This window comes from Macrotis lagotis, chromosome X (assembly GCF_037893015.1).
Source record: "Macrotis lagotis isolate mMagLag1 chromosome X, bilby.v1.9.chrom.fasta, whole genome shotgun sequence".
In the NCBI taxonomy this organism is placed as follows: Eukaryota; Metazoa; Chordata; class Mammalia; order Peramelemorphia; family Peramelidae; genus Macrotis; species Macrotis lagotis.
Genome location: NC_133666.1, coordinates 292,457,510 through 292,471,110, shown reverse-complemented (window position 1 = coordinate 292,471,110; position 13,601 = coordinate 292,457,510). Strand labels below are relative to the sequence as shown.

The 13,601-nt window shown below is 37.8% G+C and overlaps 1 protein-coding gene across 6 annotated transcripts in view; it reads right to left on the bottom strand.

Annotated features, from left to right (window-relative positions):
* The window catches only part of PDZD2 (PDZ domain containing 2), a 511,304-nt gene that overhangs the window by 408,045 nt on the left and 89,658 nt on the right, over window positions 1–13,601 (bottom strand). Inside the window, exon 3 of one of the 6 annotated variants that reach the window (XM_074207985.1) lies at window positions 4,306–4,417. The exons of the other annotated variants lie outside the window; for them this stretch is intronic. The gene's annotated coding sequence lies outside the window, so the exon portion shown is untranslated. The remainder of the gene's footprint in view (window positions 1–4,305; window positions 4,418–13,601) is intronic. 6 annotated transcript variants of the gene reach the window in all.

Here is a 13,601-nt window from a genome sequence, read left to right as displayed (position 1 = left end):
GAGAAAGAAGGAAAGGGAGGATGGTAGATAAATGTGGAACTCAAAAGCTTGCAAAAGGACTGGAAAAAAAAATTTTTAAGATGATAAAAAAAAGTATAAGGGGTCTTGAAGTCAAAAAGTTTGAGAACTACTGACCAAACCAAGCTGCTTCTCAATCACATTCTATTTCTGATGCTTAAGACTTCTCTGACTTTGGGCAAGTCACTTAACCTCTGTGGACCTCAGTTTATATCTATAAAATGAAGGATTTGGACTTGATAATATCTGAAGTGCCTTCCAATTCTAGATCTATGATGCCATGATCCTATGAATGGGAGATTATCCTTTTGAGTATAGTGTACAAAAGACCTGGAAATATTTCACCTTGACTGTCAGAAAGTATTAGACCCAACTTTATATTCCTTTCAGACACGACAGTAAACAGAAGTTTTAAAACAAAAGTTTTAAAAGAACCTGGCAACTGAATCCCTACCCTAAAAAACCTGAATGGGTTTTCCATCAATGTGACTTAGAAAGTTCACCCATGTCACAGCAGTTTTGAAGCAATAACCCCTGGCCCTTGGAAGGCCACCTTTCACAGTCCCATTAGTGGTGAGAGCATCTCTCTGGGAGCCCTGTTTTCTCAGAAAACCTCTGAGGAGTTATAGGACCAAGTTTTCATACAGCAGCCACCACATCATTAATCTGAGGTTGTTACTGGTTAGAATTAGGAAAACAAACACCATTTTTAAAAATAGAGATTCAATGGAAAGGGCAACTGTTAAATGTGAAGTCATCTGAGCCAATCAACTCCTTCTGGATGGGTTTATTTTCTTCTCTTCCCCATCCACCAGGGATTTAGGGTTAGTGATGTCAGAATGCTCTATTTTTTTTTCCATTGACATTTGGAGATTAGCCCTTAGAGATCATTTCACACAAGCTAGTCGCCATTTTTCCTAGACCTAAGAAGTGAGGCACCAGTCAGGATGGTACTGCCACAAGAAGGACTTCAAATAGGCTAGAAAAATGGCTCCTCATCATTTCTAAAGCTTAATAATAAATTTGCCTTTTCATTCAAATCAGAACTTAAGGTGTGCTTATTGCATCCAGAGCATCATGGGAGTTTTTTTAAATGTCACTGTCTTCAACATATAATTGGGAAGCCATGATCCATAAACATGAAACAGCAAGGAAACAATTCATGGCAGAGACCAGTCAGCACCAGAAGATGTAGTATTTATTTTTCTCTTTGGAAAAGGGAAGATCATTGTGGAACAAGGCCCAGAAATCAATGCCAAAGATGGGAGGGGAGGGGAGGAGGGGACAAGAAAGAGAGAACAAAAGATGGAAACTGAGAGAATGAGAGAGGAGAAAGAGGTAGATACAGAAACAGATAGATGAATAAGCTGATATCATGGAAAATTAACTAGATTTATAATTAGAGAAACTGGATTCAGATTGTGGCTAAGACACTGACTGTGGTATCTAAAGCCAAGTCATTTCAGCATTTTTAGTCTCAGTTTCCTCATTTGCAAAATATGGATACTACACAATCTACTTCACTTGAGTATTGTCATAAATGGGCTTTGTAAATCTGACAGCATTACAAAAATGTGAGCTCTCCCTTGTATTTATCTACAAGGCTCCTTTATGTCCCCAAAATGATTGTCTCCATTAGTTTTAAGAGTGGTACAATGAATAAAAAAATGGAGTCATCTTCCTGAGTTCAAATTCAGCCTCAGACAATTAGTAGCTAAGTGACCCTGGGAAGGTCACTTCACCCTGTTTGCCTCAGTTTCCTCATCTGTAAAAGATCTAGAGGAGAAGATGGCAAATCATTACAGCATCATGCTGTAACATGATAAAGAACACCTCACATGGAATTAATGGGGTTATGAAGAGTCAGACACAACTGAAAAACAACAACAACACAATCCCAGATGTTTAGAAGGAACAGAGAGAAATGCAAGCAGGAAGGATTATGTGAGAGTTCTGATGATAATTTCACTGGAACTGGACCCACTTCAAAGGAAGAATACCTTCAAACTCCAAATCCCAAATTCATTGTCAGCATTACCTTTGGTGTTTTGCTCAATAGCTTAGATATTCGTTTCAGCTCATTACTGCCTAGGTGATTCCCAAGAGCCAGGTTATGTAAATCCCTTATCAATGATCTTGACATTATTGATATGCTGAGAATAGGAGAATCAAGGGAGTCTACAGATCATCAGATTTAGGTTCAAAACCTTCCCAGTTACCTACAATAGAACCAGAGTCTTCAGATTTTCAGTAAGGTGCTTTTCTCTATATTTACTGTTGCCTTCTCTTCTTCCTAACAAGGACTGGGACCAGCCCATGCAGGAAATGGGCCTTGATTGGAGCAACAAGCTAAAGGCCAGGCTTAACCTAATTCTATTAGGCTAGGATAATTGGTCAATAAACATTTATTGAGCTCTTACAATATGTCCTAGGGCTCTGTGCTAAGGATACAAAAATAGGCAAAAGAGAATCCCCTACCTTTAAAGAGCTCATATCTAATTGGAGAAACTAACAATAGCATCAACAATAACAGAGTTTTGGATTTCTATGCAGGAATTTTCCAGCTAAGTCCTAGAATATTGAAACCTTGATGTATATATATATATATATATATATATATATATATATATATTTAGGAGTGCATGTATATATATGTGAATTGTATGTCTATACAGGTATATATACACACACACAAACACACACATATACACACGCATATATATAATAAAGCATCCCCTTAGTCTTTATCAATTGCAAAGCAAATAGTGAAATTCTCATCCTTCAAATCCTCCAGCACAAGATATGGGCCACCTGAGTAACAACACACCACAAATCTATAGAACTTTCCAACTAATACCCCGTGAGGTAAATAATGCAAGCATTAATATATCCACTTTCCCAATCAGGAAACTTAGACTAAGAAACAACTAAGCTAAAATCCTATAGATACTAAGTAGTAGAACTGGTATGAACCCAGAACAATACAGAATCCTGAAGACAGAGGAACTGGAATCCAAATTCAGGCTTATCTGCTTATTCCTGGTTGGCCTGAGCCAGTTATTCCATTTCTCTGGGCCTCATTTTCACTATCCTTAAAAGAAGAGAGTTAGACTTGACCTTTAAGACCCCTTCAACTCTAAGTCTATGGTTTTCTGTTTATTCATTTTGACAAGTATTTATTAAATGTCTATTATGTGTACAATGCTAAAAATTAAAAAACAGTGATCTTCCAGAGTCTAAAAGAGAAAAAGATGTACACAGTGCTTCAGGTTCTTGTTTGATTCCACGAATATACTTCATGACTATTAAAACTGAGACCTAAAGCACAGCATTGCTCTGGGGTTGGCACTCCAGCAGCTCTATGCTACTTGACCAAAGCATCCACCAGTTGAATATCAGAAGTATTTTCAGAAGCACTGTCTCAGATCTTAAAAAGAGTCAGTCCTATGATTAGATATTCTCCAAACAGACTTGACTAAGAACAACAAAAGTCAGTTAGAATCACCTCCAGCTCTCCCTACACTAAGACCTTATTACGAGAAAGAGACCTCAAACATGTAGAACATAGTCAATATGACACTGCAGCTGAGCACATGACCCAATCTCTCTAAAAAGTTTTATGTACATGTACCTTTTTAAAGAAAAAAAGAGCTTCTCCTATTATTTTTTATCTAATAAGGTATTCAAACTCTGATTTCTTAACTCTAGGTCTGATCTTTCTCTACCTCAAAAAGCCTCCACTCCAATATAGCCTAGTTTCATGGAAAGAATGCTGGGGGGGGGGGGGGCAAATTCCAACCAGGCTCTCATGAATTCCTATTTCATCAAAAACAATCAAACAATTCTCTGATAAATCCACATAATCCAAAACACAAGATGATGGCCCCATCTACATAGCTCTTAGGATCTACAAAGTGATTTTTGTGTACAACAACCCTGTGACACAGTTACTAATGACTGGTTGTTGTTCTTTGTTATCAGAGGATCAAAATGACACTACTCTGTTAGAGTCTTACAGTGTGCCTGACTGGCTGATCAGCTAATTCGAGTTCAAAATGCTCTCCCACAAATTAAGTAAATGTCCTTCAATTGGGGAATGGCTTAGCAAACTTCGGTATATGTATGCCATGGAACACTATTGTTCTATTAGAAGCCAGGAGGGATGAGAATTCAGGGAAGCCTGGAAGGATTAGCATGAATTGATGCTGAGCGAGATGAGCAGAACCAGAAAAACATTGTACACCCTAATAGCAACATGGGGGTGATGATCAATTTTAATAGACTCACTCATTCCTTCAGTGTAACAACCAGGAATAATTTTGGGCTGTCTGCAATGGAGAATACCATCTGTATCCAGAGAAAGAATTGTGGAGTTTGAACAAAGACCAAAGACGATTACCTTCAATTTAGAAAAAAAAAACATTATCTTATTATATCATTTTGCAATCTCTTATAACTTATTTTTCTTCCTTAAGGATATGACTTCTCTCTATTCAACTGAGATCAATGTATACCATGGAAACAATGTAAAGACTATCAGGATGCCTTCTGTGGGGGTGGGGGGAGGGAAGTAAGAATGGGGGCAAAATTGTAAAACTCAAAATTAATAAAATCTTTCTAAAGAAAAAAATGCTCTCCCCCATTGCAGGCATAAATAGTCTATGTGAACACCCTCTCTGATGAGGGCACGCCATGCTGGGCAGTCCTGCATCAATGTCTCCCATGCTGTACAATTAATTCTAAAGTTCTTAAGAAAGACCTTGAGAGTGTCCTTGTATTGTTTTTTGACACCCCCCCCACCAAGAGTGTTTGCCCTGTGTGAATTCTCCATAAAATAATCTTTTTTGTCAAGCAGGCATATGTTTGGCATTCTAACTGTGTGGCCAGCCCATGAGAGTTGCACTCTCTAGAGTACTGTTGGAATGCTAGGCATTTAGTTCAAGAAATGACCTCAGTATCTGGTATCTTCTCCTGCCAGGTGATCTTTAGACTCTTCCTAAGACGATTTAAATGGAAGCGATTTAGTTTCCTGGCAAGGCACTGGTAGACTGTCTAGGTTTCACAGACATACAAGGTGAAAATAATGGCTCTGTAGACCTAAGGTTTGGTCATCAGACTTTCTCACACTTTCTCTAGGAGCCTCCCAAACACTGAGCTAGCTCTACCAATGCATGGGACTACCATTATCAGTTTACCTCCCTGGAAAGTATACTTCCAAAGTAAATAAACTTATCTACAGTATTCAAAACTTCTCCATTTGCTGTAATTGCAAGTTCCATATTGGATGATGTTACAAGTCATAAAATTATACCTCTGGGACCAAGGTCAGTCTAATCTCATCATTTTACAAAGGATCTGACTGATACTTGGAGGATATTATTATTTTCATCCTACAGATGGGAAAATTAAGACTCAATGTTTAAATGGCTTGCCTAAGGATGCACAGGGCAGGCAGAGGGCACAGTAGATAGAGGACCAGGTTTGGAGTCAGAAAGTGCTGAGTTCAGATAAGGTCTCAGACACTTACTAGCTAGGTGACCCTGGGCAAGTCACTAAATCCTTTTTGCCTCAGTTTAATCATCTATAAAATGAATTGGAGAAGGAAATGACAACTCTAGGATCTCTGCCTAGAAAACTCCAAATAAAAAAAAACCCCAAACATACAAAAACAAAAAAACAAAAAACAAAACCCAAGCTTGGAAACACCTAGATTGTGTCTAGCTATCTTGCTTCACTTACAATCAAAAGTTTTCCAGTTTAAAAAAAATGGGATCACAAAGAGTTGGACAAGAATGAAATGAGCATAACAGGATTTGGTCAAGGCTTTTACCACTACTATATTCTCTCTGTCTTCTTGAATATATTTATTATCTTTCAGTCTTCCTCACATTAAAAAAATGGCAATTCACTTTTTATGATTCAAAATTATATTTATCTTGCTTTTTGTGAATAATCAGTACCTTTCACTTAACTCCTCTTACCTTGCTACCCACCTTCTTGCCAGTTCCCATTCATTAGCACCTCCATTGGAAGGTGGGAAGAAAAAAGCAGTAAAAATCAAAGAGTCAACTTCACATCCCTTTCTTAGCAATGACGAAAAATGGCTTGGGGATAGGGAGGTGGGGAAGGGGGAGCAAAGTGAAACAACCACTGAAGTTAATGAATCATCTGTGACTATTCTTGTCTCTACTTAGAATGTCATAGAGTTTGCTTTAAAATGATTTACACATACCTAGTCTCTATATATAATATCCTAATTTTCTTTCTAGCACATCCTTTTACCTTTCCAATAGTCAAACAAAGCCCATTAAACACCTCACTAGAACAGAGGTTTAGGATCAGGAGAGCCCTGGATTCTCACCCCTTCTTTGTCACTAACTAGTAGCATGGTCCGAGCCAAGTGACCATTTTCTTCTTTCACAGGATCATAGATTGAGAAACAGTGTGATGAAGAGGAGAGAAAGCCAGCCTCAGAATTGGGAAGACCTGGGTTCAGCCCACATCTGGCTGTGGGAGGCTGAGAAAATTACTGAATTCTATTTGCTCAATTTCCTCATCTGTACAATAAGCAGGGGAAGGAAATGGCAAACCACTTCCATATCTCTGCCAAGAAAACCCCAAATGAGGTCACAAAGAGTCAGATACAACTGAAAACAAATAATTCTCAGGACTAGAAGTTGCAGAGAATTGTATTGGTAGAAGAGATTCCCCACCAGAAACTCCCTACATCAATGAAGCATTTTTCTAGCTAAAAAATCAGATGGAGGGGTGGCTAGGTGGCGTAGTGGATAAAGCATGGGCCCTAGAGTCAGGAGTACCTGGGTTCAAATCCAGTCTCAGACACTTAATAATTACCTAGCTGTGTGGCCTTGGGCAACCCACTTAACCCCATTTGCCTTGCAAAAACCTAAAAAAAAACAGATGGAGACCTAGAAAGGATCTTAGATGAGACCCAGAAAAATCAGTCAGTTCAAAGGCAATTATTAGGCACTTAATGTATACCAGGCACTTAATGTATATCAGGCACCAAGATTTATCCACCATATTTGAACTTATCTTCTGATTCCAACTCATAGTATCTACTATCCCACACTCTTCATTTGTCCCCCATTTCCTATTCAAACTCATTTCCTTCCAGTCAAGCCTTATTACCATCCTCCCCAAAATACAACTCTATAACCCCCTTCCTCATTGTCTCACTGTCTTCATTTGGGGGAAAAAATGAGGGAGTCAATGAAATGTTCTCCAAGCTCTCTTTCTACTCTAACTAATGCTCCATGATTTTCCCTCAAAGGAAAGTGAAAGCAACTATAAGGGATGCAATGCTTTGAGTTTTCTATACTACCTAGTAGTTATTATATTTGCTTTGATTGATGGCAGTTTAGAAGAAGCAGAATGGGATAGTGGAAACTCTTTGGATTTGGAGTTAGAGGACTTAAGCTTAAATAGCACCTGTGTGGCCTCAGGATGGACAGATAGATAGTACAGTAGATAAAATGCCAGGTCTGGAGTCAGGAAGACTCATCTTCCTAAGTTCAAATCTGGTCTCAGATACTAATTAACTGTGTGACCTAGGCAGTCACTTCAGTTTCCTTATCTGTAAGATGAGCTGGAGATAGAAATGGCAAACCACTCCAGTGTCTTTGCCAAGAAAATTCCAAAATGAGGTGATTAAACAACAAAGACCTTGAGACAAACCCACTTCCCAGCAGGTATTGTACTAAGTGCAAAGAATACAAGAAGACCCTAACTTCAAGCAGTTTACAATCTAAAGGGGGAAGACACTACATAAAAAGAAACTGAAAATGTGGGAAGATTTGTCTGGGAAAGACATAATAGGGGAAAAAAAGTCTGGAGAGTCAGCAATGAAACCCATTGCATTAACACAGTTGAATTAGGAACTTTCCTTACTTTCCTTGCAATGTAAGTTTGTAAAGGAACAACAGTCAGAGAAAAGGGTCCCGGGGATGAGGTGATCTTCTAGGGTGACAAGGCTGTTGAAATTATAATGGGGAATGAAGTCTTAAGAGCCAGGAGTAAAGCCTATAGAGGAATGAAGGCATGAAAATGAATGACCTTAAAAAAAGAATGTCATCTAACTTCTCTGGGTCTCAGTTTCCCCATTTGAAAAATGAGGGAATTGGACTGGATGACTATGAGGTCCCATCTAGCTCTAGATCTATGAACTTATGATCCTATGTCTAGAAGACTCATTCTTTGGATGCTCTATTGGAATGAAACAGGGTTATTTAGTTAAACATTAAAGCAGGGCAAAGTTTATCTATCACCCTCAGCAGTATCTTGCAAGTACCTTCTGGGGCCCAATGAAGCAGTCTTCAAATAACATCCATAAAGTACAGACACCAGCAAGAGTCATTTCAAGGTAAATACAAGGGCACAAAAGACTTAGTAAGCAATTTAAGGATATCTATTTACATTTATGAGACATAGTTGTCTCATGTATACCACTGTGTGGTACTAAAACATATTTTACATATCATTATAAAGCAAAAATCCCTATGTGTGCTATGGCCTGACCCTCATTCCTATGACTACCTGTTATCTTCTCAGATTCAAAGGAAGTCAATGAGAAGATCTTTGTAGCTCTAACAAAGCAAACATAAGAAGTCTGGATAATCTTTTAGTAAAACTTTGTAACAGTTAATGGAGACTATAAATTCATTTATTCATTCATATCATTTATTCATTTAATGAATATTTATTAAATGTCAACTGGGAAATAGTGATATAAAATATAAAGAATACTAGACTAGGAAAGATGGAGACATGGATTATGGTCCTATTTCTAAGTGCATCTAGGTGGCTCAGTGGATAGAGCAAGAATGGAGATTGGAAGAACTGAGTCCAAATCCAGCCTCAGACACATACTAGCTATGTGACCCTGGGCAAGTCATTTCACCCTGTTTGTCTCCATTTCTTCATCTATAAAATTAGAGAAGAAAATGGCAAATTACTTTAGTAATTTAGTAATTACTTTAGTATCTTTGCTAAGAAAAATCTCAATGGAATCATGAAGAGTTGAATATAACTGAAAAATGACTCAACAACAATAATAAACCCTATATGACTTTGGGTAAAATCAATTCACTTTTTTAGGGTCTTGGTCTCAGATGCTATGATAACAACTTCCATTCCTGGCAAAATTCTATGTTGTATTATTAGAGAGATGATTTTTGAGCTCCCAGGGATATGAGGAGCTCTAATAAGCATCAGGGGTTCTTCAAGGACAAGTCATTCCAGATTAACCTCACTTTCTATTTTGAGGTGGTTACTGGAATGGTAGGTCAGGGTTGCAATGTAGCATAGCTGGATTTCACTAAAACATTTGGCGAGCATCTATTTGTGATGTATTTGTGGACCTGGAGATATGGGGTCTGAATATAACAGCATAGTTAGGTGGACATGAAACAGCCTGAATAGTTAGATCCAAATGATCATTGTCAACTGGGAGAAATCTCCCTAGTATAGTTTCTTCATAGATTTGACCTTGGTTTTTTCCAGCAATATTTTTAACAATTAACTGTATGATGTCCCAGATGACCCATTTATCAAATTTATGAATGAGATGAAAAATGTGTTAAAATGATGATAGAAATTTTAAAAAATCACAAAAACTAAACAATATTTTAGTAAATGTACTCCCAGGTATCTAATATTGTCTGGAGCTATTTTATTTTTTTGCAAGGCAATGGGGTTAAGTGGCTTGCCCAAAGCCACACAGCTAAGTAATCATTAAGTTTCTGAGGCCAGATTTGAACTCAGGTACTCCTGTCTCCAGGGCCGGTGTTCTATCCACTGCATCACTTAGCCACCCCCATGAAGCTATTTTAAATAGGGTATTTTATTTTTACTATATCTAGGATTATATCTAGTTTCATATGCCTGATGGAGGAGGGGAGAAAAAAATAAATTTACATGATTTTGCTCTGTATTTGAAAGGTATTGTAAATTGTGCATAATAATTTGCAGTTTCATGTGTAATCATCTTTTTTATTGTACTACATTATGGAAATATTTTTTTATTCCATAAATTAAAAAAATTAATAATAAAAAACTAAACAATGGGACTGGTCCAATAAAGTAAAATTTGATAGGAATAAGTCTAAAGTATTACATTTGAATTTTTTAAAATCTACATAATGAGGAAGATTTAGATAATTTGGGCTGAAATGAATCAAAATGTCAAAATGAGGTTTTTTGCAGATTGCAAACCCAACATAAGTCAACAGGTGAACTCCTATACCATACTGCTTCCAAATGATGCTGAATGAATAGTAGTTGAGTTCATTATCTTCCTCCCACTGTTACTGGAACCCAGGGCTCCTTAGATGAGTCTTTCTTTATCCTATCCAGAACAAGGCCACCATACCACATCCCAGTTGGTCCCAAACTGGATTTCTAAACAAGCTAAGCATGCCTACTCCCCTTAGAATCCATATTGGAATGTAACTTCTTGAGGACAAGTAGGGATTGTCTAGTTTGAATTTGTATCCCCAGAACTGGCACTCAATAAACAATTTTTTATTCATCATCCACTTGAAAAGAAAAAAGCTAATTCAACAAAGCATAGTGTAAAAAAAGAAAGAGGTAATAACTGAGGCTCATAGAATCCTTGGATTTAGAACTAAAGGCAACATAGACATCATCTAGGCCAGCTCCTTCACTTTTCAGATGAGGAAACAGGGTCAGAAACGTAAAGTGATTAGCTCAAGGTCAAAAGACTAGGAAGCAACAAAGCTAAGATCCTATTCCACCCCCTCACCTCCACTTTTTGATTTTCCAGGCATTCTTCTAGATTTAATCAAAGACTACCTTTTGCAGGAGGACCTATCTGATTCCCAGCTATTAATGACTTCCACTCTCAGGTTGTCTTTCATTTTCCGTCTCTCTCTCTCTCTCTCTCTTGTGTCTGCCTCTCTAGTTACTTGATTTCCTAATAGAATGTGAACTCCTTGAGGGATGGAACTGAGTTGGGTTCTTTTTTTTGGTCCCTCTTTGTATTCCAGCATAGACCTTGATAGATTGGAAGCACTTAATACATTATTGTCAACTGATGGACTGATTATACTCTACCCTTGTTAAACCATACCTAGAGTGCTCTATTTAGTTCTGCATAAAATGGTCAATAAAGAATTTTACCAACTGGAGAGAGTTCAGAAGAAGTGAATCAAATGGCAAGGAGACTCAAAATCATGTCATAAAGGAGACTCAAAATCATGTCATATAGAAGGCCAAGGAAGAACTGGGGGACTTGGGCCTTATGAATAGATTAAGGAGAACATGAAAAGGGTCTTTGATTAGCCTGGTCCTTCTTCTTCCCAGAGAGCAATGGATAGAAGATGCAAAGAGGCAAATTTCAATTTGATATTAAGGAAAAACTTACTCTGATTCCAAAACTGGAAGGAGCTGTCTAGAGAGTGGAGATGGTGTTGGGTCCCCCCTCCCTAAAGAACTCCAAATAGAGACTGCATGATCACTTGCTGGAGATATTATAGAGAGAATTCCCATTCAGGTACTTTCCAAACATGATAGTAGATAGCACCACTCATTAAATAGTCAGCAAACACATATGAAACTTTTACTGCAAGCTAGGTACTGTGCTAAGTTCTGGGAAGCCATATAAAAGCAAAAAGAAAGATAAATCCTCTCCTCAAGGAGTTTATATTCTGATGATGCTTGTAAGACCATATCAGGGAGGTTATGCTATGAAAAGCACATGAATTAGATTTGAGCTAAGTCATCAGCCTCACTTTCTCCTCCAGACTCAGCTGGGTTCAGTGGACAGATATGAATCAGGATGAATGGCGATGCCCCTATTCAAGCTCCTGTCCTGACTCCAAACCCAGTGATCTATTCACTGTGCCACCTAATTCCCCGATAATGGGGGAAGATTTTACATAAGAGGGAATATAAAAAGGGAGGAAGGGAATGATGCAGTGGGGGAAGGGGAAGGTTATTGGCTAAATATGGAGAATGAGGAATGACTGGGCTGGGTATCCTGACCCCTTTCCCAAATAGAAGTTCCAGGAAAATTTCACTATTAGGAAAAGTGATCTGCAGGATCTGAGTCAGGAGGCTGCTAATCTCTAACATTCAGCATTAACATTCTGTGATTCTATTATGTGAGATGCTTTTGCTGTTTTTAGTCATTTCAGTCATTTCTGACTCTTTGCTGAAGTGATTTGCCATTTCCTTCTGCAGTTCATTTTACAGATGAGGAAACCAAGGAAAACAGGGTTAAATGACTGTGACTGAATTTGAACTCATAAGGATAAATCTTCCTAATACCAAACCCAGTGTTGTAACCACTGAGCACATAGCTGCCCACATGTGAGATGTTAAGAGATGAATAAAATAAAATTTCTGTCCTTCAAGAAGCTTATAATTTAGTAGAGATTTTATCATGTATGCACAAATAGCTAGAGAATAAGGCAACATAAAATGAATATCATATTAGGGAGGGGGCATAAGTAAAACGGTAAAGAAAAGGTTATCAGCTCATCTGTTTAGTTGCTAATGGCCAGGATTAGGTGATCTTGTCAAGATACATTTTAGCTCCATGAATCTCTTCCAGATGCATGATCAGGCAAGGCTTCACAGAAGTGATGGCATGTAATCTAGGCTTTGAAGAATGAGTAAAACATTCAAAACTTGGGGGTTAGGCATTGCAATCCTAAGAAAAAGCCTTGAAGCAAAAGGATAGAAAATCTGTTCAGGACATGGTGAGAAGACCAGTTTGACTGGAGTGGAGGATGTAAGTACTGAGGTAGGTAATAAAGACTCTTGAATATTTATAGGCAAAAATGGGGATGGGGGCCTTAAATGAGACTGTTAAAGTAAGTTCCTTTAAGTCATTTCCTTGTCTTGAAATACATATTTACTCATAAAGAAAGCTAATATGAATTCATCTTTTTATTAAAAACTTTCAGTCAAGGAAGTTTACCTATTCCGTAGTCTAATGAATAAACTGGGAGTTTCCTATTTTGAATCTCAAATCCCTTTCTTCTCATCCTGTCTTTGGCAGACATAAATAGCTTCTGAATAGTGATGCTAGGTTTTTTCAATTTCATTTCTTTTGGAGGATAGTTTCCTCAGGATGGAGAACTCTCAGTAGGAAAACTCCCTCCACCAATGCAAGTGGCAAGTGATCTGCAACTTGTACTCTTGGGAGTTACCCAAGGATATTGAGGGGTAAGATTAGGTAATTTGTGCCTAGTCTGGGTTTAGAGGTAGGACAAGTACAGAGGTCTCTCTGATGACAAGGCCAGAATCACTGATGTGTTGTTTTACACCACTGATGTATTCCTGATAAATTTAACCTGTGATTTGGTTTTCAAAAAAAATTAAGTAGTTCAGTTGAGTTCACAATTCAAAAGTTGTGCACTCAAAACTGCATGAGTCCAATGTATAATAAACAAGCCATATTCCCATCTGTCTTGAATTTAGATTTTTATATGTTTTCTTAAATTGGGGGCACACCTGCATCTGAAGACCCATTTTGAGTATTTCTCACCTCTTTCCAGAAAATTACCTCCAAGTTGAGGCCTTTCTGTTTTTAGAAT